The sequence below is a fragment of the Pinus tabuliformis genome, chromosome X (genome assembly GCF_031772625.1).
Source record: "Pinus tabuliformis cultivar Carrire ecotype Pingquan chromosome X, CPIR1, whole genome shotgun sequence".
In the NCBI taxonomy this organism is placed as follows: domain Eukaryota; kingdom Viridiplantae; phylum Streptophyta; class Pinopsida; order Pinales; family Pinaceae; genus Pinus; species Pinus tabuliformis.
The window spans coordinates 344,435,849-344,460,868 of record NC_142308.1 but is presented as its reverse complement, the minus strand read 5'-3'; the positions used below and the strand labels follow the sequence as shown (position 1 = coordinate 344,460,868).

General features: G+C 39.3%; 1 protein-coding gene across 1 annotated transcript in view; it reads left to right on the top strand.

The window, feature by feature from the left end:
- Positions 1–7,111: 7,111 nt before the first annotated feature.
- The window catches only part of PPD1 (Photosystem II reaction center PsbP family protein), a 90,809-nt gene continuing 72,900 nt past the window's right edge, over positions 7,112–25,020 (top strand). Inside the window, exon 1 of the mRNA XM_089449534.1 lies at positions 7,112–7,338. The gene's annotated coding sequence lies outside the window, so the exon portion shown is untranslated. The remainder of the gene's footprint in view (positions 7,339–25,020) is intronic.

The window sequence follows — 25,020 nt, the reverse complement described above, 5'->3', positions numbered from 1 at the left end:
TACGGATGTGGTACATGCAGATCCCAGAGGGAAATACGTGGTTACCTATGGGATGACTAATCTTTGCATGCAGGACTTCAGTTAGAACTCAAGTGAGTTGAGTTTAGTGGACTGGAGGTGCAGTTGATGGAGTTGTGTTCAGTTTAGCTTTGTTAAACTGGTTGTATTTAGTCTAACTGATCAATAGACTAGAGATGAGTTGGGTGAATTAGTTATTAATTAATTCACAAGTTATTAACTCATAATACAACTATAGAATACATCAGTTAACTCAGTTGCATGTCAGTGCATGTTCAGTTCAGCAGGGACAGGTGTTAGAGGATCAGATTGCTATCAGTTGTGACTATAGTTGTGCACCAGATCTTGCACAATCAAGGGATTGAGTATGCCAATGAGTTTTCTCATGTATTTGCCTAGTATTGTAGCCTTTGCTCACGCCCAACAAAGTGTGAGTGATTATTTTGAGGTGAAATACGAGTTTGGGAAGCCATTCTCATCAATGCTTGAGCAGGTATTGAGCTGTGGAGGCAGGCAAGCAGCGGGGGAGATCAGATCTTAGTTGTATTGTGTGTAACAGGTGGAGCTGGTACTGGATTGCTTGTGATAAGCATTGTACTTTGTAATGTTTCATGATTCAATCAATATAATATACAGATAGTTGGGGTTTTTAGCGAGATGCTTTCCCCGGGATACATACTGTGTTAAAGAGTTTGATTGATGCTTCTATGTGCGCCTGTGAATGTTTCTGCTTTTGTAAATTGATGATCAATGTAGAGGAGGTTATGTATTATGCATGTTCCGCTTATAAGTGTATAATCAGGATAATCTCTGTGAATATGTGTCATATTATTCAAAATTTATACAGCCCATTCCTAATAATATCCACATTTCCTAATTGGTGATTTAACGAATGGGACCTTAAGATACTTTGATTTTCGGATTTCACAAAAAATATAAGGAGGGTGGCATAAGGAGACATTCCCACTTATAGTCAATTAACTTGTTTTCATTTGCATCACTTTCTTCACTACTGCATCAACTTCTTGATTATTGACCCCGAAAACATGATAAAATTTTATGGAGATAAATAAAGGAATGATACCTTTGATATTTTTGATTATGTTCTTCAACCTTCTTTCATGAGGGAATCAACTATTATATGATAAATAATAAGCTTTCAATCTCCAATCGCAGTTAGTGAAGAGACATGTCGGTTTGTTGCTAGTATTAAGCCTTGAAGCATTGCATAAGCTTCCACCTGATTGTTTGAAATAGATCCCATACCCTAAGCATAAGACAATTCTACATTTTCTTTGAGACAAAAGATAAACCCCGTCTCGCTCTTGCCACCCTTGTTTTTTGAGTTAGAAATAAAAATAGAAAAGATTGTAATTTTACTATATGACAAAATATTAATAACAAAGATTTACTTTGGATTAAATGTATGCTTATTATTTTGTAATAAGAAAAGTAATGAAGACTTATTTATACACATAATTTATTAATGAAATTAGAAAAATGATTTTTTTTATTTGTTGACAAAAGAGATTGGAGTATATTCATAATTGATTGCACTATGCTTTACAATCCAATATAGAGGAGATGTTGTTGAATAACATTACATGAGAACAAAAATAAAAATAACTATATATATATATATATATATGTTCATGGCAACAAAAAGATAAACTAACTAACTAACTATACACACACACATGACAACATCTAAAAAAATAAGCGAGCCTAATCCACCATAAACCCAAATCAAATTATTTATGGTCTAATTTTTTTATCATTTAATATAAAAAATTAATACATGGCATGGAATTGAATGATAAAAAAAATTACATCTTAATAAATTTAATCTCTCTCAATACTTAATTTAAATTTAAAATGAATCTAGCCTAATCTATTTAGAATTTTCATACACACACACACACTTTATTCTTATTCTTATTATTATATATAACATTGTTGTTATTATTAAAACAAAGTGATTATTATTATTATTATTAAAGCAAAGTGAAATTTACCAATCAACCCCAACTAACCCCTTTTCAACTCCCTTATATCCCAAATTTACTCGATTCTCACTTCTATCAAGGACCAGACCTGCTTGAAACACCAAATATGTTATAACAGAATCCCAAACACCCTTTGTAACAACAAACAAACTACCCATGGGACAAGTACCAAAGTGTAACATATATTGCACCAATTTCAAAACATCTCCAAAATAACTTGGAAAGGACCAACTCCAATTTTGATACTAAATCGACATGATGCTTCTCCCTATAAGACCAGAGCATGTAAGCATGAAAAGCATAAACACAAGATAAAGACTAGAGCATATCACCATCAAAAACACTGTGTGTTATGGAAAGTTAAAATTCAAAAAAAAGAAAGAGATCCCAAACCTTCAAAAGGCCAATGTGATGGGAGTGGAAGTATTGCTTTACATTGGTTGAGATAAATATTTCATCTTTTGCTAGAACATGCTTGTCCAAAGAATGTTTCCCAACAACACAATTCAAGAAAAAAGGAATAAACAAAACACGAACAAGCACCCTTAATTATCCCTAGTTCCACCTGCACACACTTATATTGTTATTAGATTTGATGTGACTCCATTCTACGGGGGAGTATGAACCAAGTGCCACCAAGAATGTGCTAGAGACAATCACTTCCAAAACTAAATTTACTCTCCCTTACCACATTTTTTGCTACACACTTGAAACGTGAAGATAAGTTAATAAATAAAACCTTGACTGTAACTCCATGCTCTTAACCCACTTCTTCCCTTGATGCAGGGTATCCCAAGTCATTTCCTTATTCCAATCCACATCAACCTAGTACAAATCTATCGCAAGTCATCCTGGAGCCGCAAAAGAGAACATGGCAGGGGGGGGGGATATGGTGATTGTCCTTCCCCTCACCACAATCAGGCTTCCACATCAACCATGAATCATGTTACATATTTGTCCTTGCTCAGAAGAGGATTTTCCATGACCAAAGGTTCAAATTTTCACTCACCTTCATGATGATCCATTTACTATTGATCATCATATAACTAACATTGACGACCAAGGATTAGGTTAATATCATATCCAAGAAGACCAGGAAGGGCACATTATGCATGAATCTCGTTCCTAATAATAACCATGTTTCTAATTTGGTGATTTGACAAATGGGTCCTTAAGGGTCTTTAATTTTTGGATTTCATAGCAAAAGATAAGGAAGGTGGTACAAGGAGACATTCCCATTTACACTCAATTTACTTATTTTCATTTGCATCCCTTTATTTTCTGTTGCATCAAATTGACCATGAGAATATGATAGAATTTTATGGAGATAAATAAGGGGCCGATACCTTGATCTTTTTTTATTACATTCTTCAACTTGCGTTCATGAGGGAGGGGATCAACTATTATATGATGAATAATAAACTTTGAATCTCCAATCACAATTAGTGAAGAAATATGTCAATTTGTTGCTAGGATTATGCCTTGAAGCATTGCATAAGCTTCCACTTGATTGTTTGAAATAGATCCCATGCCCCAAGCAGAAGAAAATTCTACATTTCCCCCGAGGCAAAAGATAACTCTCACCCCACTTCTACCACCCTTGTTTTTTATTTAGAACTAAAAATAGAAAAGATTGTGATTTTAGTATATGACAAAATAATAATAACAAAAAATTACTTGTTATTAAATGTCCGTGGATTAGTTTGTAATAAGAAAAGGCAGTACTCTAACTTATAGAGAAATAACCTTTTTCACTCGAATAAAATGTGATTTTTTGTTGTTTAAAATACATTTTTGAATGCATAAATGGATTTAGCACCCTAAAAAACCCCTATGGCACTCGAATTCAAGTTTAATCTTTGCACGATTTTGGTTTAAACTAATTAGAAAATGTCCTTAAAAAACCATTTAGTCTATTAATTAGATTAGGTGATAAGGAAAGTAATGAAAACTTATGTATGCACATGATTTATTAATGAAATTAGAAAAAATATTATTTTTTATTCACTGATAACTAACAAAATAGATTAAACTATATTCATAATTGATTGCATTATGTTTTACAACAAGATATAGAGAAGATGTTGTCACATGCTATTACGTGACAAAAAAAAAACTAAGTATATATATGTTCATGACAAAAAAAAAGACTAACAAAATAAATAAATAAATAAATTAAGGTGTAATTATTTTTATTATTATTTAATATAAAAAATTAATAAATAACTTAGAATTGAATGATAAAAAAAGTTACACCTTAATAAATTTAATATCTCTCAATATTTGAATTAAATTTAAGAGCAATCTACACTAATTGTAATCTATGTAGAATTTTCAAGTTTATATATATATATATATATACACCAACCATTCAATCAATGCATTATTATTAAAACAAAATCAATATTTTTTTTTGTGAGCTAAAGTAGGACCTTTCTTTTTCTATTTATATCATAACCAGGTTGAAATAAGTACAAACATTTGGTAGCCTCAACCCACCCAGAGGAGAAACCAGGTCTGTTGGCCACCTTAAGTCTTTATAAGCCGACCAGTAGCAAAAAAGAATAAGTCTGCATATCCATGCTAGATAAACTTCGCTACCAAAATTACTAATCTGGTTTCCTATCGTCATTAAAAACTATAAACAGAAAGAGGAGAGATTGTTCTCAAAGAACTAACAAAGAAATCCATTGGAACAACTAGAAGGATTAATCTACCATGATTTGAGGTGGAGTGCCTTCGTCTCTTGTCGCTGGAACAAGCTTCTTCAGCTGTTGTTGGATTTCCTCCAACTTACTGTCCTGCATGAGCATAGTGATTTGGAGATTTTTCATTTATCGCCTTAAATTGGGTATGCCCTGAGCCATATCTGCCATTTCCACTGCAACTTGCTCCATTGCCTTTGCTAATAATCGCTTCAACACCCAAGATACATGTAGAGCCTACTTGTATAAGGACATGCGTCCCCTGGTATTGTCCGGGTCAGGGATAAGGTTACCCTAGTCTTCCATCTTTGGTTCTGTGTCTTCCTGCATTGCATTTGCTTCTAATTCTTGAATAAGCCTGCGGATATCTATGTCGGTTCCCTCGTTGTAAGCTTTCTCTGCCTCCTGCACCATATGTCTCATGGTTTTCCGGCCTCGTCTCTGACATACTGGAGAGGGGGGTCTTAATTCCTGTTTGTCGGATTGTCGAGTTCTTCCTCTGCCCCTACGCCCTCTTCCGCGACCTGGGCGAGCTGGTTTATTCTTGGCTGCTGACTGACTCCCCTGCCCAACAGCGAAAGATGCGTTCACTGTGAGTTCCTCGCTTCCAGGCTCCTTGGCTTTCTTTTCCAAATTCGTGTCCTCCCCTTGCTGCTCTTTTTCAGAAATTTTGACCTTCCCCGACCCTCCTTTCTTGGAATGAAATTAGTAAATGTTCTCGGGGGTCTTTTCTTCCTCCCAAACCATCTGTTTTTCCGTCTCCAACTGGCCCTGATCAATCTCTAACCTTGATCCTTGCATGCCTTTGTCCTGACCTGTCCGACTCCCTACCTTGCTAGATTCTACCCTCGCCTTTCTCATTCTCCCACCCTCTGTCTTCTGATTGGTAGTAACAGGGAAGAATTCCATGTCCCTTTCCCTTCGTTTACCTTTTGCAATGGCTAACCCTCTTCCCTTTTCCTTAATATTGTTGAAGATTGTAAAACAAGCAAGGAATGGTTTTATGAATACATACCCCTTTCTATGACGAGTTGCAGAGAATACCGGACGACCTCGAGCTCCCTTCGTCTCCTTCCTTTGCAGCCTGCTAACTTCGGTTCTGCCCTTTCCTGCCCTTATTGATCTTCTTCCACCTACCTGACGTCCCATCGCTTGTTCGCCACCGTTCCTTCCTCCTTCTTCCTTCACTTCTCTGTCGCCTTCGCTCCTCGGGATTTTACCTTGTCTGCAGGCCATCCCAACGTCTTGTGGAATTATTGTGTTGAGTGGTGTCCTGTATTGCCACCTTCCTTCCTTCATCATATTTTCACACGTCGCCACCTTGTCCACCCCGATCGGGAGAAAACAAAATCAATATTTACTAAACATATATAATTAACATTATTACTATTATTAAAACAAGAGAATATTATGATAATTATTATTTAAAGCAAAGTGAATATTTCCAATGGTTACAAAACATAATTTTATGTCCACTTTACACATCTACTCCTCCCCACCTTCTTTTTTGAGGGCACATTCATAGAAGTATACACATGCAAATGCTTAACACTTCGTGCATATGTAAATGGATGTGTTAGTAAATGATGTAGCTTTTTAAAGTCAGATATTTTATTTATAAATTAATAGTTAAGATAGTTATTATTCATTATTATTTAAGAATAATTATTATTGTTATTTAAAAAAATTATGTTATTTAAAATAATTTGTTAATATTAATTTATAAGAAATATTGAAATATTTTTAGATTTTGAATTATTTATTTATTCGTTATATTTAAATAACACAATTAAAAAAAATAAATTAAATTTTTAGTCATCTAAATATCAAAACTAAATTAACTAATTAAAATCATTAAGTGCAGTAAATTACACATAAAATCATGAAATTAAATTAATTTCCCAAAGTAACTAATTCTATAAATATTATAAAACTTGATTAAATAACCCTATTGAATTAGGATTCCATATCAACATTTTACAGTACTTTTCATGAGTAAGATATATTCATGTAAGCATTTCACTTAGGGATAGGTTCACCATCTTTATTTTTGCTAGTGATAAATTTTGGTATATCTTGCTTGTGGGTTTTTATATATATTTTTAGTGTTAGTGTTATAGCGTGATGGATTAGATATCATTTTTAGCTTGGTCTATAATTTATGGGTCTTTAAATATACTCTTAATGTTATAATATAATAATTTATGGGTCTTTAAATATACTTTTAGTGTTATAATATTTTTAGTTTAAGTTATATTTTTCAAAAATAAACCAATAATATAATTAGCTTGAGCTATATTTTTAAAAAATAAATAAATAAAAAATGGCGTAGAAGCTCACCGTACTTTCAATGCGTAAATGGATGGCGTATGTAAATAAAAAATGGCGTATGTAAATAATGCAATTTTTAGTTTACATGAAGCATTTCATTCATCCTTTAATACTTTTTTCAATGCAGAAAGACAAGTAACAATCCATTCTGGATCATGTTGGATAGAGCAGGGGATAAGCCAACGAGATGTGAGCCAGGAATGACTTCGGAATTATTATCTCTCTTGCATGCGGATGTGGGTGTGGCGAACATAAACACGAAGGGGGCTGTCAAACAGGTATTGACGTACACTGCTTACGCCATTATGTTACACAGTAACATTATCATTCAATACATTCAACATAATTTGTCTGCCTGCGAATTGCTGCATTCTCATTTTGTATTTGTCCAATTCAATCCCATTTATTGTCCGTCATGACAACACCTGTTACTCAGATTTTGTTAAAATATGATATCAAAGTATGGCATCAGTACATTTGAAGACATGGGATTCTGAATTGAAGCACCCATATATATGAGGTAATGGTAGGGGGTGGTTAGTGGAGGCAAATGTGACTGGCCAAGTCGCAAGGGGTCGTAAATTTCCATTTTTAGCTCTAGCACCACCGTGTTGACGTCGGTTTGTGGTAATGTTCATAGCCTTTCTGGTTGTAGGCTCCATTGCAGGTTGTCTTAGAGCTGCAAAATCAGGCTTGTGGCTTTGCAAAGTTTTGGTTTGCTTGCGGATGCAAATGTTCAAAGAATGGGTGGCTGAACAGAGGGTAGACGCAGAAGGTTAAGAAACTGCAAGAAGTTGAAGAGTCAGTCCCATTGTCTGTTCAGACGCCAAGAATAGTTATGTAACTCTATATGTAAATGTATAAATATCCGTTCTATACATAGTGTAAGAGAAGAGGGGTGTGATTGTACAGTTGATCTTCTGGTTAAACTAAAGCTAAGAAAATAGCAAAATTTTGGAAGGTTATCCTATCTAAAGAAGTGATTTCCTTGCCGGAGACCTTGAAAGTCTTCTGGTTAAGGATCCATATCCATGTGTAAGAGATTTTAAGTTTCAGGTTCTATGAATTGTTCTGTTTTGTTGTGGTTTAATTCTCTGCTATAATTTAAAAGAAGTGGTACTGGAATGCAATGTATAATTCTTAAAATGGTAATAAAGCCAAAGGTTTGAATTATTTGGAGGATGGAGCAAACTTTGCCGTCTTGAAGATAGCAGTAGAAAACTTTGTCATAGTTGGTGGTGGAAAGATTGGAACAGTTGTTGCAAGATTCCCAGAGGTTGGTAGAACCAGTTGATGGTACAGGACTCCACCTATGTAAACAGAGGATGAGGATGTTGTTGTTGGAAAGAACCTATTCATGAGTGTAGGAGGGGAAGTAACTAAGCTCCTCAAGGGCCAGGATGAAATTATTAAGTGAGAAAGTAAAGATGGTAAGGCTCTTGCATGCATGATTCTAAATGTAGTGATGATTTGTTTTTTCATGTAAGTGATGCCACAATTAAAGAAATGTGCCATCAATTGATAAGCATATACGAATCACAAGATGTTGATTCAAGAATTTATCTGAAAAGGAAAATTTATGAGACAAAGAAGTGAGTTGAAGAGTATGGAATCTTACATTAACCAGTTTACCAGTTTGCAGCATCCCTTTGTGAAAATTCCAGAACCGGAATCCCTACTGCAGCCACTGATGATATTACTCCTATTTGTTACATTCCTTTAAACAAATTAGTTGCAGTTTCCTACGGCAAATATCGTAATACATACACTGCAACCTTCACTTAATTAAATCTATCCGGAAACAAGAGACTGGGCAAGAAAGGAAATACAACACAAATGACACCGTTGTTTTTGGACAAATGTCCCTGGAAAAACCCGATGCGGGAAAACTCGTGCAGCAGCTTTGAGGGTTTTATATTTTTAAGCAGTAGTTTCTGAATACAACTCTGGATGCCCTCCCGACAATCCAGTTACAGAGAAATACAAATGGCAGAGAAGAATTGTGAGATTACCTCACTCTACTTGGTAAATCCCGGCTGTTCCAGCAGTGAAATCAACTGTTCCCGGCTACAACTATGCTGCCCCTGCGTAGTAACTGCGTGGGCCTGCGTGGAGCTCTTTGAGGCTTTGCATCAGCTCCACTCGGAAACGTCTTGCCTTTTGGAGCAGTTTCCAGCCCTCCCGGCTCAAAAATGTCAGCTCCTCTGCAAAACTCGGACTTCTGCATGGGTAATTGAGCTACCTTTGCGTGAGCCCTTCTGGCTTAGCATCAAGCTCTGCGTGGGCCCTTCTGCCTCAGTGTCAACCCCTCTGGTGTCTCTCTCTCTCTGCTGCGTATCTTGGGTTCTGGAGAAGATACTCCAACCCAACTATCCGTGCCCTTCAACTGCAAAAAATCTACTCGATCAGAATTTCCTCCTGAGAACTTCTCACTTCAGAAATTCGATCTCTTGATCTCTTGGTGTGTTTTCCAAATGACCCTCAAGCTCCCTTAAATAATCTTCTCGTTGACATTCAACGGCCCAAATTAAAAGCTAATCAATGGCTAAGATCATTTTAGCTTGATCCTCATCTTCTTTTAGAAGTTACACCCACAATTAGATTAATACCCATTTAATATTTTTAATTTCTAAAGTTTAGACTTAGGGTCCCATTAAAAAATATTAATTATTTTAATAAAATTGTTTCTGAGTGGAATTTCCCAAAATGCTTTCTGGGTTCTTTGGAATACATGTGCCCAAGCCTCCCTACAAAATTTGAGGCCTAGAGCACATCCGATGCTACCCCAAATCAACACTCCCTCTTAGCGAGGAATGTGCTCTAGCAATATACGCTCTACACACTGTTTTGACTCTGAAGCATCGTCCTCTACGTTGCTAATGTCTAACATGGTGTCCACCAACTACTGTGCTGCTGCTGCAATTGTACTGCTGCTGACACGGCCACTGTCAACTCTGCATTCGTACTACAACTTCTCAAGTGCTGCATCTGTGCTGCTGCTAGCACTGCCACTTCCAACTGCCACTGCACTGCAAACTGTTGCTGCTACTCTATCAACAATGGAAAAACATCCAAAATTATTGAACTAACTGTGTTCAGTATTTAACCATGTGAATGCTGAAGCCTGACTGCTGCTAGTCTCTACGCTGACCCTCTGAATCTACTACGCTGCTGCTGATCTCTGCTCTGCGTTGTTCAGTCTCTAGCGCTCCTAGCCACTGCAACTGTCTCCCTAACACTCCTCGGCACCATCTGACACTAGTCCATCCTGCTACCACAAAATTGGGCTCCCGTAGCAAGGTTTTGATCCAAGAGGTGGGCTCCTCTAGGATCCTGCCCATCTGTAGCTCCTTCGAACTACAACTATAAATCTCCCCACCTCCCTCCTGGAGATGTGGCTCCCATCTCTGCCAAACGAAAATGTCAAATAGCCTCCTCTCTCCTCTGTGCAACACTAGAGTGGCCTACGCACTCCTTGTTGAAGCTTGAAGATCTGCCCCTCTTCGCTGCTGCTCAACTAGTGAGAATTCAGACTCCTTGGTTGGAAGTCCTCTAAGGAAGAACTCTCTCTACCATGTTTCTCTTCTCTCTTTTGATGATTTTCTACCGAACAAACTGCCTGTAGAAAAAATCTGCGTCCCACCAACTCTCCTCACGTTGAGGCTTCAACGCTACTCCCTCTGCCCCGACAAAAAATTCAAACAGGGAATTCTTCTCTCCGTCGACTCACTCGGAGAGAGACCGCCTCAAAATTTCAGCCCTCTGGCTAAGAACTACGCAAACCCTCTGGGGTTTCGAACTGTTACCTCCTGCAGCGTTTCGATCTCCCTCTTTTGCCCAATGCTGGGTTCTCTGGCACTGCTCTTCTTGCTTCACCTGAAGCTCTGATGCCATGTGAAAATTCCAGAACCAGAATCCCTACTGCAGAAATTGATGATATTACTCCTATTTGTTAAATTCCTTTAAACAAATTACTTGCAGTTTCCTATGGCAAATATCGTAATACATACACTACAACCTTCACTTAATTAAATATATGTAGAAACAAGAGATTGAGCAAGAAAGAAAATACAACACAAATGACACCATTGTTTTCGGACAAATGTCCTTGGGAAAACCCAATGCGGGAAAACTGGTGCAACAACTCCGAGGGTTTTATATTATTAAGCATAGTTTCTGAACACAACTCTAGATGCCCTCTCGACAATCCAGTTACAGAGAAATACAACTAGCAGAGAAGAATTGTGAGATTACCTCACTCTACCCGGCAAATCCCGACTGTTCCGACAGCTAAATCAACTGTCCCCAACTACAACTATGCTACCCCTGCGCAGTAACTCGTGGGCCTGCGTGGAGCTCTCTAAGGCTCTGCGTCATCTCAACTGAGAAATGTCTTGCCTTCTGGAGCAGTTTCCAGTCCTCTCGGCTCAAAAATGTCAGCTCCTCTGCAAAACTTAGACTTTGCGTGGGTGATTGAGCTTCCTTTGCGTGAGCCCTTTTGGCTCAACGTCAAGCTCTGCGTGGGCCCTTCTGGCTCAGCGTCAACCCCTATGGTGTCTCTCTGCCTCTCTCTGCTGCGTATCCTGGGCTCTGGAGAAGATACTCCAACCCAACTATCCCTGCCCCTCAATTGCAAGAAATCTACTCGATCAGACTTTCCTCCTGAGAACTTCTCACTTCAAAAAATTGATCTCTTGATCTCTTGGTGTGTTTTCCAAATGACCCTCAAGCTCCCTTAAATAATCTTCTCATTGACATTCAACGAACCAGATTAAAAGCTAATCAATGGCTAAGATAATTTTAGCTTGATCCTCATCTTCTACTAGAAGTTACACCCATAATTAGATTAATACCCATTTAATATTTTTAATTTCCTAAGTTAAGACTTAGGGTCCCATTAAAAAATATTAATTATTTTAATAAAATTGTTTCTGGGTGGAATTTCCAAAAATGCTTTCTGGGTTATTTGGAATACATGTGCCCAAGTTTCCCTGCAAAATTTGAGGCCTAGAGCACATCTGATGCTACCCCAAATCAACACCCTCAACAATTGGTGAAATATGGATCAAAGATCACATATCAAGATGCTTTAATGACTCTTTTTGGAGGCTTGCATGAGTCTTAGAAAGGATTGATTTTAGCTTTGGGGATGCAATCTTGTCTGACAGTGTAGAAAATATGTTTTTTCCTACGGCAAGAAGAAGTCAAAAGAAAGGATACAATGTTGATTTCAGAGGCTTATACAACACTTTATTCATTAGGTGGTATTTGGGTAGAACAAAGAAGAAAACAAAAATCAGTCTGCTGCAACCATAAGAGAAGCCAAATTCATTAAAGAGAGATTGGGACACAAAAGGGAAGAGGAAGAAAGTGAAATGTTTTCACTACGATGATGAAGGGCATTACAAAAGAATCTGTTAAAAGTGGATTGTTGAGAAGAAGTAGCTAATGCTATTTCATGTAACAGTGCAATGTCACACCTCTTACCCCTATGGTTAATCATGGAATAAAACATGAAAGCATCACAATCATCTATATCATAACATTCACATATTGATTCACAAGGGTGGGAGGTGGGAAAATAAAATATCCATAGATCAGTTTTCTTACCATGAGAAGGAATAAAGGGTGAGAGGGGGAATCCAAATTTTGCCTACTCCAAATCCTTTCTTGCAACCTGAATATGGAGTAGTTGATGATCAATTTTAGGAACTCTTGCCCAATACCTATCTTAGGCATACAACTCTCATTGATGTCCTTAGGGACATGCTGGGAGTTGTATGATGAGGAAGATGGCCGGAGGACAAGATCTCGACAACTAGGCTGCTTGTCACAACAATCAAAATTCAAAAGGTTCAACCAATGCCGGCTCATCATGTTCAAAATTTATGCGACCTGAATATGACTGAGTGACCAGAACATGAAGATCTAAGGATGGCTCAAATACATAAATAATCATATCTTCCTGATTATATGAAGTGCAAGGTAGGACAAGGTCATTGTTAACATCATCATCAATATCATAAATCAGATCCTTGTCAAAATGATGGCTACTCATATCCCACTTCCCCTCTTTGATATGCAAAAAATCACTAATGTTAACCTCCAAGGAATTTATGGGATCACCCTTTTTAAGGTCTTCAAAAAGTGCATTATCAAACTTAACATCCATGAAAAGGGTGGAGCTCGCCTCAACTTCACTTGCCAAAGTGTCATCTTTAGCATGATCCTCACCATGCTCCCTTCCTGGATTATCTTCAAGGTCACTTTCAATGTGTTCATCTTGATGATCCAGAAAAGACTCCTCCTTTTGCTCATGGTATTTTTGTTCATCACAATTTGATTTCTTTCATCGGTAGAATGCTCAGGATTTTCTTCAGTATGATCTACTTGATAATCCGGGGTGATATTCTCTTTTGGATGGCAATGATCTTCTTCAACGTGATTAAGGAGGAATCTCTCTTGGAGGGCTATGGCTAAAGATTTAAGGATATCTTCAAAATGAAACCATGGCCCCCACTGTTTAAGAAACTTTTCAGTAAGTATCCTAATGGAAGGGATGCTTTTAGGCTTGCAAAAACATTTAAGCCACTCTCTTTGATCAACCCCAAGAGAATTAATGAACAACCACATGAGTGCATCCTATATTGATCCCTGAAGCATACTTAATGAGTTTTGCAATACGATGCGCAGTTGAAGAAGCATTACCATCAAATTTTGGGACATTTGTCATAGAATTTGTATTACAATGATTTGCATTTCGAGGAATTTCCTTAGCATCCAATCAGGGAACATCTCATGTAGATCGCAAGGAGGCCTTGAGTCTTGCATAATAACCAAAAGAGGAGTTGCCAAAGTGAATTCAAAATGCCTTAAGAGATGCTTGCTTCACCCTACAAGCATTGAAACTTTGAAACTCAATGAAGAACTAGGTCTTTGTTCTTTCAATGGAGTCGCTAGATGAACAGATTTATCCTTGTCTATGGGATAAGCTCAATCAAGGAAATGAAGCTTAGGCTTTAGATTTTGAGGAGGTTGACTCGAATCCTCCCTAGAAACGACGTCAAAAGCTGTTGCCTCAAAATCTAGTAGGTGGGAGCTCACAAGACAAAGGCTAGACCAAGTGACAACACTATGAGGTGTGGCCCATTGTCACCACAACCACTACCTCCTGTCTTTTAGTGGACTTTCACCACAAGGGAAGCTTCAATATGTTAGGTCACCTAAATGATATATCAAATCCAAAGGTTAAAGGTGACAAGGATAGGCCAAGGAGAGATACTCTACTTAAAGACAAGGCTTAGCTAGTATAATAAGGCAACACACATTCTCCAAGAGACCTAATTAGGGCACAAAGTGACCTAGGGTTTAAGAGTGAGCAAGGTCAACAGGTTTATCTAGGATTGCAAGGCCCAGAAAAGAGTTGGAATAGATGAGTATGATCAATTTGTGGCAACAAGCTCCAAGTTGAAGCCTAGGGTAAGATTAGGGCTTCACTAGGAAAATATACCTAGGGCGAAGGATGTCAACCATAAAATGAGAAATTAGCCACAGGAAGAGGTTGGTTTTGAAGCAATGATCTCACAATCAAGTGTTGAATCCCTCCACAAGGCAATGTAGTTAACCCTAGTTGAAACTTAATCCTAACCCTAACCTTTCCTTAAGACACCAAAAATTAGATTTGGGGGAGAAAAATATGATTAAAATCTAGGTGTTATCATCAATGTGAATAAGGCTAGTGCCTTGACCTCAGGTGATGGAGTTTAAGGGAGATCTACTTAGGAGAAAAGACTAAACCCTAGAAAGGAGCAAGGGAACATGAAACGATAGTTTCAAACTCGAGCTATCATATGAGGGAGAAAAGTCAACGAGGAGAGTTTATCATGAAGATTCACTCATGGGATTGTCACACAAATTCTACGAGAGTAATGCATACAATACCATTGCTAATATTCCATTGAAGTTTTTTCAATAATAAATGGCACATAGAAACTGTAGACAATAACCATTGCATGCAATAGTGTTAAACACACACATGGCAGAAAGAGTATGAAAGATAAAACATGAGAATACATTTATTATTAACAAAACATATACATTTATAGTACATGGTGTGACTGTTGGGTTCCACATCCCAAGGTCTCTTGGACTTCCTTTGTCTATTCGGTTTCCACACTAACCCTTAGGGGATTAGGTGTTCAACATTCCCCCCCCTCAATCCAAAGGGTTATGTATGAGTCCAAGAAGAGAGCTATAATACAAAATGTGCAAAAAATGCATGGCAACACTAGGCTAAATGTGCTCTCTGAAATGTTGGTATAAAGCACGGTGGTTTAAGGATGACCACTAACACTGGAATGCTTAGTGCAATTCGTAGAACTCTTCCAAAACTGGCAAGAAGCTGAAATCTTCTGCTAGAGGAAGTGCTCCTATTGTTTGGAAGAGGGAAACCTTCAACCATGAAAGGGAGGTCTCATTTCGCATAAAAGGGAGAACTTCAACCTGAAAAGGGAAGTCTCAACCTGTGATGGTTTAAGGATGACCAACAACTCTGGAATGCTTAATGCAATTCCTGGAACTCTTCCAAAATTGGCAAGAAGCTGAAGTCTTCTGCTAGAGGAAGTGTCCCCAATTCTTTGAAGAGGTGTCACAAAAGGAAGGCATGCTCATGGGCATCTTTGTCTCTGGCTACAACTCTGAATCTTGTATGGCAGGTTGTGGCTCAGGCTCGCTTGATGTGACTTTGAAGCTTGTAGATGACCATCATTTCCCCCCCTGTCAGATACAAGGTGAGATGATGGAGAAAACTCACCTGCAAGACTGTTTAATACTCTAGAACAAGTTCTGACATGTGACTGGAATATCTTCTTGGCTGTTGATGCCCATTGCCAAGAAGCGATCCATCCAAGACGAATCTTTGTTCTTGCAGGACGTTTGTTTCTGAAGCATCTGTGTGAAGAATGGGTGGTTTTATGACAGTGCTTACATGGATGAAGATTAAAACAGTGATCTTTCAAATGGCCAACTCGGTCACAGTGTTGGCATTTCACAATCTGTTGTGGTTGCTGTGGAAGAGAACCAGAATCTGAAAGAGCTGAAGGTGAACTGTCATGAGGAGCAGGTGAAGATAAACTGTCGTGAAGAAATCCAGCACTTTGAAATTGGATTGGTTTGGAGTAGTCTGGAATATGAAAGGACATGTCCTTGTCATATCCAAGACCAGTTTTGTGCTTGTTATGGACAAGCTCTTCCCAAGGTCTAATGACCGACTTGGGAAGCGTACGCCGAATTTCTGCACCTGCATGCAAATCTTCTTTTGAAATGAGCATTTGATCTGAATCAACCTTAACATTATTGATTTCATAACTTTCTCGCTGTTGATGGGTGTCTGTCTCAATGTCCTGAACAAAAATAGGTTCATAATGTTGTCTTTTCTGTAACTCATCTTGCTGAAGCTGAGATTCAAGCTGTAAAAAGTCAATTTTCTCTTGTGCATTTTGTAGACAAGTTCGAATATTAGAGAGACCATTTTTGCTAATTTTTACCATATCATGAACAATGGAATGAATGAGGTTATTCAACAACTCTAATGCATCATCAATTTTAGCGATTTTTCTCAACAAAGCAAACTTACACTTCCAACATTGGTCACAACTATGAACCAAGAATCAACACCCACTCACAATACAATGTCACTACAATTGGATTATACAACAACTTGCAATTGTCTTCTTAAACATACATATCTTTGTGAAGCAGAATATGCAACAACAATCCCTGCTAATATATAAATTATAGAAACCTCAATTAATATGTTGATTGGAAAGAATAGATCAAACCAAAAGTATTGGACTGCCATGGGCAGCCCCTGAATCTGGCACTTTTAGCAGAAGGGGTACTCTCCTTTTCCTTTCCCCATTGTCACCCAAGTGACTTTTCATTTAAAACTATTAAATATAGATTTGTGCAAAATTATCCTTACTGAACTTTTCAATTATGTGTACAAGCTGTCCTATTTTTGTTTGTATGAGTTTGGAAATATGGGTGGCTATAAATGACTGTTGCTGGTCCAAATCACACCCAAACTTAAACTAAAGTCGTGTTCCTCTATTCTCTGCCACTTTCCAGCTCTAAAACACAAGTATGAACCTCCCACAACAGGTACCTTAGTTTTGTTTGTAAACTGCCAGGAGTATGGGCTGATTTCACTCTATTTCAGATTGCCACGACCCTCCAAAACCTTCTCTAACCCTCAACTCATGGAATATTAATGATACCAGTTGGTGACCCCGTGTTGCTTCTTCAATGTGATCCTCTTTTTGTGCTAAGGGGACCCCTCTAACTGGCTGTTATTAATTAGGGACAACTACAGCTTGTAAGTGCTCCCTACCTTTGTAAAACCTCTGCAATGAATCGTGGATATTTCTTAGAGAATTGCACCCTCTAAGCCAAGGAGAATCTGCACAGTTTTGAACAACATCGACACATCAGCAGAATACATCAATGCATTCCATGCTCACTACCAAGTTTTGAACAACATGGTCAACTACGCTCAATGCGCATGCTAGGACTGCTTCAATGATGGTAGCAGGTCATCTTTACAAGTTAGTGATCAACCACAGTTCAGGACTAACGTTCATCACTGCGAGTAGCAAGGAGTATGATCGCCAACACACATGAAAGATCTGCAACACATAGAACTATTATACCCTACACTCTATTTCTGCGACCAATATCACATATTGAGATGCTCTTTGCTTCAATTATGACTTGAACATGCTCACTGGAGTCAAATTAACCTCAATAACTGATATACACGAAATTCCTCAGAACATAAAAGCTGAACAACAACTTTCGAACCTGTAGTTTTGAATTAAAAACTCCACAATTAACGTGATGACAAGTTGCGACTTGAAAATAATGTTTCAAATGCACTGGAGGTTGTTGAATTATGAGACTGTCAGTGTTATTCTTCACATGCATTAAACACACAGCACTGAATAAAAAGACAGGATCATATTCATGTGGCATTATTGCCAGTTTATTTCCAGCTGCCAACACTCTAAGCGATAACCCTTTAGTAGGCCAAAAGTGAGGTCTTGAGGTTGAGCATGGGGACGCTCTACTCGAGAAGAAATGACCTGGATGGCCCGGAGAGACAATGTTTAGGTGAAAAAGTCGGTGTATTTCATTGTTGTTATTACTATCACCGCCAGTTCTTGGATTCCTCTCCTTTCTTCCAACAGCCGCGTTAAACCAAAAATAGTTCCAATTACTTTCAAACATATGCACACCGTTTTTTTCTTCAGTTGCAAATAGTCATATGCATGATTTGTAGCAATGAGTTCATTCAAAGATGTGTATGTAATGCAGGTTTCGACAAACGCATACCAACATACGTTGTTACCAAACCAATGAACACACACTTAATTATTCTTCTCAGGCTTTTGTTCAGTGATTGTTGTGGACCATACACCCTCAATTTAGCCTCCAATAGCCCTTTCCACAATGCAATTCGACCCTTATTTCACCGCAGGACTTTCAGACACCAATAGAAGGAGAAGTGTGCCCCAATATATCTGGAACTTCACTCTTCAGATCTGCAATTACAAATTTATCTCATGGCATAATTATTTATGGAAAATTCAAGAGATTAGTACCTCAGTGAGTTGCAAATTCTCACAAATTTGCATCTATGTCAATTTTTTCTTCCACGGCAATGCACCCAATGGCTGAACCTGGATGATCCCGCTCTAATCTAGGAGTGATCAGACAGGAGGCTGCAAGATCGATTACAATGGCGGTGTGGTGCTCAACGTTGTCTTATCATATTAGCAATAGCACAGCCAGGAAGCAACCGCACCACAACACACCATTCGACATAGCAGAAATTGCCTCAATGCAACGAATCGATTCTTCAACAGTAGAGTAAAATGCACATAAGATGATGGCAGAGATGAGTAGATGACTAACCATAGCAGTGAAGACCGTTACCCTAAATCGCAGGTATGAGAGAGGAGCACTATTAGACTTTCAGAACTAGGAGGAGCAACGCTTTTATGAAAGGCAGAACATAGGCAGAATAGGCAGTTACAAATTAAAGAGGGAGGCCAAAAATGGCACTGGAGAAATGACAGAGGTTGCAGCTAGAATTTAGCTGAGAAAATATTCATGAAATGCAAAAGTGATGGTAGAAATGACCTGCACAGAAAGGCCATAAAATAAATAGTTCAAAGTAATTATGCAGGGCAGGAATACCCCTGCTTTGGTACCATGTTAAACACACACATGGCAGAAAGAGTATGAAAGATAAAACATGAGAGAACATTTATTATTAACAAAACATATACATTTATAGTACGTGGTGTGACCGTTGGGTTCCACATCCCAAGGTCTCTTGGACTTCCTTTGTCTATTTGGCTTCCACACTAACCCTTAGAGGATTAGGTGTCCAACAAATAGCCATAAAATAAATTCCAACATAAAGAGAACTTACAATATAGATGCATGGATCAATCCTTTATTGCTCCAAAATGACATCTCCAAAACAAAATAATAGCTCCATAAGAAAAAAAAACTCCACAATAGATCACATCTTAATAACCTACAAGACAAATTTCAGCTAGGTTGAAATCTCAAAGAGGGTCGAATTGATCCACAAGTGATGATCCAAATGAAATGAGAGTAACCTCTACTTATATGAGGTTTACCTCAAGTATTTTAGCCTAATGAAGCCCCTAATAACAAGTTTGACATTAAAAGAACTTGGGTTCCAAGCCAACCCATTAACTAAAGACAAATTAGACCATAACTGCCCACATGTGTGAGTCATAGCCTCTCTAAATGCTAATGTCATGCCCAACTATGGCTCCAAATGCCATGTTAAGGTGTGCTAAAGTGTCTAAATGTGTGAAGATGTCTGGATGATCCAAAATTTGAGGGATTGTCCTCAAATCCTCCTCTAGGGTCCCAAGTGCAACTGGGTGCCATCATGTGGTCTCCAATTGTCAAATAAGGCCTCCTCTCCAGTGTTAGGGCTTCCTTTGATGCAACAAGCCCTCCCTAGTCTCTCAATGGGAGACCATCCTCATTTGGGCTCTATATCAACTCCTTCCCAATAGATTGTGTCAAGGCCAACTTGGGGCCACACTGGGCTAGTTGTGTCATCATGAAGAATCCTCAAAGCGAGGTCAAAGTTGACCAATGTCCTGGGTTCTAGAGGTACTCTGGGACATGTAACATCTACTTATGCTGTCAGGAGGCTCCAATCTCTCAACATTGCATTTGCTTTGACCTTGTACTTTCTGTAAAAGGCTTGGGTACCTGTGGAGTGGGTGCCCTCAAAGCCTAGGTTGTTGTTGACCACCTGACAAAAACAACATGGACTCCAGAGAAAGCTACCATCCATCAGAGACTTAGATCAATAATGGATCTAAGTGGACCAAACTTGAATGTTAAGGGCATGTTAATACTTCAAATAAGGATCATCTTCCGATATCTAACTAGACGAAGTCCCCTAAAGGTGTTCCCTACCTTGGTAGAGGTAGTTAATAGCCAACCCTATTAGGTGCTTCCAACTCTCAAGGGGAAGTGACCGTTCCAAGGTCAACTCCCCAATCAATAGGTGTTGGTGTAAATAATATGGTAATGAAGGGGAAGAGGCTTCATGGCCAAGTGTCATGGTCAAGGGGACCAACTAATGGGGTGTCCACATCCTAAGTGTATGAATGTGAAGGATGGAGCAATCGCGGAGGCATGAGTCACCTGTTCAACCTGTTTTTTCCACCCCTCTAGTATGCCTTTTACTTCTTGATTATTCGTTGTATTGCCACATATAGCTCAAAGGGTTAGAGCCTACTCTTTATGATGTATCATTTTTATCACCCGTTAAAATGATTCAATTTATCGCTCATTGGGTTTGGGACATGCAAGGGTTCCGTTTGATGTGGAGGCATGAGTTACTTGCTCAACCTGTTTTTTCCACCCCTCTTATGTGCCTTTTACTTCTTGATTATTCGTTGTATTACCACATATAGCTCAAAAGGTTAGAGCTTACTCTTTATGATGTATCATTTTTATCACCCATTAAGATGATTCAATTTATCGCTCATTGGGTTTGGGACAAGCAAGGGTTCCGTTTGATGTGAAGGAGCATTGTGTGCTCAAGAACCGGGTGATGGCCATATGAGGAAGGTAGAGCTCATGCTAGGATTTTTCCCACATGCTAATCTTTATGTTCCAACCATCTTTTGTGTTTTGATCTTTCTTTTTTGTTTGATGTGGCCATGATATGCTTCTTATTTGTTTTTAGCTGCGTCAACCTCAAGGGAAATGTGTATCGGTCCTATTACCCACCACCTGTGGGTAGTATGCATAGGATAATTTTTTTCTCCTAAATGGTCCTCAGTTGACAGCCAACAACCCCTTGCAGCCACTAGATAGCTTGATGTGCCATTATCTCCGCCACATGAGCTAGCCATGTGGTCCCTCGCCCATTTGTTATGATTGTATGTTTGAAGGTGGGCCTCCCAACCTCGAAGGTATGGCTTTACAATGGTATAGTTGAGTAATTTTCCTTACTTTTTATGGACACTTTTGGGCTTGGATTGGTGGGGGGATTTCCCAGAAAAAGTGCGCTAGGTCTATGCTCTTGTCTCCTCTGCTCGATTTGGCGGTTAGCCTTCAATCCTAGTCTCGTGGGATCTCCTTTACTGGCCATTAGCTTCAGGGTTGGCACTACATCGGAATTATTGGTTTTGGTTGTGTGGTCCTGCTTCCCAACACCATATACATCACTCCCCTCCGCTCATTTTAGCCCCATTCATTGCTTTTCCCATTCGGGTCCACATGTGTCCACTGGGTCCACGTACGGTTAGCCTCCCTCTCCCCTTGTCCACACCTTGGGTCACGCCCGGGACGCTGTCTTGGAGGTTGATGCATCTAAAAAGAAAAGAAAAAGCATAATTTGGCCACTCTCAATAGGAAATGTACCACAAAATGAAAAGATGGTTGGGACATACAAATTTAGCACGTGGGCAAAAACCAAGCATGAGCTCTACCTCTCATTTATGGCCATCACCATGGTTCCTATGGGCCCTAGATGAACCCCCTCCACATTAAGGAACCCATGATTGTCCCAACCCCTAGTGGGCAATGAAATGCACCACCTTAGAATGGGGTACCTATTGCTATACCTTACACATCATGCTTGCATCCCGTGGAGCCTTGAGCAATTATGAAGAAAAATCAATCAAAGACAAAAGGAATATGAAGAAGGGTGGAAAAACAAAGGTCGGGGTAACTCATGTACCACGATTTGCTCCCTCCTACACTCATATACCCAAGTGTGGGCTTCCATTATTATAGCTACCCTTGTACCATGGCATGTGGCTTGGAGCATTCCCCTGATCCCCACTCCATTTTATCACTATATCATTTTCCACCTACCACCTGATGGATGTACCATGGACATGTCACCCCCTGTAAAGGTTGAAACCACTTAATAGGATCCTTGATTAACCCTTTATTTGAGCTTGGATACACTTGTACATGTCAAATCCCACTATGGAAGAGCATGCCACCATGAAGTGCCCCATTGGTGCCATGACTTGTAAGCTCTTTTACTTCACTATTTTGATGATTTTTTATATTGGAGGGCAAGGGGACACATTGGATCTTAAGCAGGATTGTAGGTGGTTCTCCATTTGGAGCTTGGTCTCCCTATATGGGGTCCTAGCTTTCCAGAGGGCCACATTGGCACTTGTAGGGTCAGGATGAGGATGATGAGGATGATGCGCCTGGTTCACCATGTGTTAAGTTATGGTATGTTCTATGCTTATAACAGTTTACTTCTTTTTCTTATTATATTCCACCGATTAGCAATCACATGTACATAAAGTAAAGTGCAGATAGAACATTAAACGATCGACAGAAAACAAGCCAAGACAAGAGACACAAGATGTGGCGGCTAGCCAGGGACAAACCCCACAATGTGTGGGGAAACCCTTTGATCAAATCTTCTTTTATCTTCAATAATTCAGCAGAGAGAAATAGTACAATAAATCTGATTCATATCAGCAGTAGCAGACCCTAGATCAGTAGCATCAGCATTAGCAACTTCATTATCAAACTAGGGCAGACCATATCTCACAAAGCGATAGTCGGATTGACTTCATTCCACCACCAAAAGTTTCGGCTTCCAGAGGAGGTTCAGATGAACCTACAACGCAGTTCAGATGAGGAGATCTTCTAGGCCACACAAGTCAATCTTTACTTCTGCAGTTACAGCTTCAGTTTCAGCAGTTTCCAGCTTCAAACTAGGGCAGTCGATATCTTGCAAACCGTTCGTCGGATTGACTTCATTCCACCACCAAAAGTTGCGGCTTTCAAAGGAGGTTCAGATGAACCTACAACGCAGTTCCAAAGAGGAGATATTCTAGCCCACGCAAGTCAATCTTTACTTCTGCAGTTACAACTTCAGTTTCAGCAGTTTCTGGCTTCAAACTAGGGCAGTCGATATCTTGCAAACCGTTCGTCGGATTGACTTCATTCCACCACCAAAAGTTGCGGCTTTCAAAGGAGGTTCAGATGAACCTACATCGCAGTTCCAAAGAGGAGATCTTCTAGGCCACGCAAGTCAATCTTTACTTCTGCAGTTGCAGCTTCAAATTCAACAGCTTCCGGCTTCACATGTGTGAGAGAGAGAGACCCATTTCAGCGCAGTAAAGAAGAGACTCATATCTGCGCAGTAGAGAGAGAGATGTGATGAGATGAGTGAGTCCAAATGAGGAAAAGTCCTCTTATATTTATACACAACGTTGGTGGGTGAATAGATGCGACTGTTGGGCTTCTGAGCCTACATGAGTTGTAGGTCGGCTTGATAATAATTCCATAATCAAAATAAATTCATATCTCCATGAATACTTATCGGAATTGGATGATCTTTATATCAATCCTACACCTCTCGACGAGAGGAATCTAATAAAAATATTATTAGCCATGAATAAGATGACCCACATGAAGTTTTGCCCTGGTTGCCAATTTTAACACTCCCTCTCAACCATGGAGAACTTCATCTACAATCTGTCTATCGGTCGTTACTATTCATCCATCAAATGCACTGCCTTGTACAGCCTGACCCTTGCCCTGCTCTGCTCTAATTTGCCTGTTCCGCTTTGTCTTGTTCTGCCCTACACTGATCTGTATTGTTTTGTTCTGCTCTGCTCTTGCATTGTTCTGTTCTACTCTGCTTTTGTCCGAATTATGAAGAAGAAGAAATGGTCGAGGATGTATCATACTGACTCAAAGTCAGTCTCAGAGTATGTACCACTGGTCCCAGACCAGTCTCAACCAACCCAAAGTCAGCGTCATAGTGAGTACAACTCCAATGGTCCCAGACCAATATCATCCTCCACTGACTCAAAGTCAGTCTCAGAGTATGTACCACTGATCCCAGACCAGTCTCAACCGACCCGAAGTCAGCGTCATAGTATGGTACAACTCCTACCACTGGTCCCAGACCAGTATCATTGATCCCAGATCAATGGAGGTCATCCTAGCGTAGGGAGTACGGTAGTTACAACGATGCGTCCATCGGTACTACTATGGTCCCTAACTTCATTTCCCTGCTCATTGATCAGATGAGAGGTACTTCCCATGAGTCCCAGACTGCATGGGTAGGATGCCTCGACAGGAGAACTAATCAATCCTGTCCTCACAGGAGAACACATCAATCCTGCTACAATTGTCATGGAGAACACATCAATACAGGCCTCACAGGAGAACACATCAATCCTGCTACAATTGCCATGGAGAACACATCAATCCAGGCTGCCATGGAGAACACATCAATCCAGGCCTCACAGGAGAACTAATCATCCTGCTACACAGGAGAGCGAATCATCCTGTTCCACAAGGGAGTGAATCATCTTGTCCCACAAGAGAGCGAATCATCTTGTTCC